The sequence below is a fragment of the Lagopus leucura genome, unplaced genomic scaffold (assembly GCF_019238085.1).
Source record: "Lagopus leucura isolate 7727_CA_CO unplaced genomic scaffold, USGS_WTPT01 33379-0_obj-0_obj, whole genome shotgun sequence".
NCBI lineage: Eukaryota > Metazoa > Chordata > Aves > Galliformes > Phasianidae > Lagopus > Lagopus leucura.
The window spans coordinates 1-1,458 of record NW_024969520.1 but is presented as its reverse complement, the minus strand read 5'-3'; the positions used below and the strand labels follow the sequence as shown (position 1 = coordinate 1,458).

Genomic DNA, 1,458 nt, shown 5'->3' with positions numbered 1-1,458 from the left:
GCACAATGGGGTCACTGTGGGGCTGTGGGACCCCCCCCCCCCCCCCCCCGGGCCCCCCCCCCACCCGGGGGGTGCTTCGCCCGATTGGAGGAGGAGGGCGGGGAGGGCGGGGCCTGCAAGGAGCCGCTGGGCGACGAACGCGTCCCATTGGCCGACTGCTGCCTTAACCCCGCCTACGGATACAAGCTCCGCCCACAAGGCCACTGCCACACCTGCCGGTGGGACCCAGAGAAACCCATAGAGACCCATAGAAAACCCATAGAGACTCATAGGGACCCACAGAGACCCATAGAGACCCATAGCGACCCAGAGAGACCCACAGAGACCCATAGGGACCCATAGAGACCCATAGAAAACCCATAGAGACCCATAGCGACCCATAGACACCCATAGGGACCCATAGAGACCCAGAGAGACCCATAGTGACCCATAGAGACCCATAGAGACCCATAGAGACCCATAGGGACCCATAGGGACCCTCAGAGACCCATAGAGACCCACAGAGAACCATAGAGACCCATAGAGACCCACAGAAACCCATAGGGACCCACAGACCCCATAGAAACCCCATAGAGACACACAGAGACCCATAGGGACCCATAGAGACCCACAGACACCATAGAGACCCCTTAGAGACCCATAGAGACCCATAGCGACCCATAGAGACCCATAGAGACCCAAAGAGACCCATAGAGACCCACAGACCCCATAGAGACCCCATAGAGACCCACAGAGACCCATAGAGACCCATAGAGACCCACAGAGCCCCATAGATCCACCATGGAACCCCATAGACCACATAGAGAACCCATAGACACCCCATCGACCCCACAGAGCCCCATAGATACTCCATAGACCCCCATTGAGACCCATAGAGACCCACTGACCCCATAGAGACCCAGAGAAACCCATTGAAACCCATAGAAACCCCATAGAACCCCATCAATCCCATAAAACCCCATAGAGCCCCATAGAAATCCCATAGACCCCATAGACCCCACAGAACCCCATAGATCCCATAGAACCCCATAAAGCCCCGTAGACCCCATAGAGACCCATATAGACCCCAGAGAACCCCACAGACCCCACAGAAACCCCATAGAAACCCATAGAAACCCCATAGAAACCCATAGACATCCCAGTAGAAACCCCATAGAATCCAATAGAAACCAAGAACCCCATAGACCCCATAGACCCCATAGAAACCCCATAGAACCCCATAGACCTGATAGACCCCATAGACCCCCATAGAAATCCCATAGAACCCCATAGACCCCATAGAGCCCCATAGAAATCCCATAGAACCCCATAGATCCCATAGAGCCCCATAGAAATCCCATAGAACCCCATAGAACCCCATAGACCCCATAGACCCCATAGAAACCCCATAGATAGAGAGCCCCATAGATCCCCCATAGACCCCATAGATCCCATAGGACACAACACCTCCTTCCTGCA

General features: G+C 55.0%; 1 pseudogene; it reads right to left on the bottom strand.

Moving 5' to 3' along the window:
- Positions 1-611: 611 nt before the first annotated feature.
- Positions 612-1,444, bottom strand: LOC122194176 (annotated as a pseudogene).
- Between the last annotated feature and the right edge of the window lie 14 nt (positions 1,445-1,458).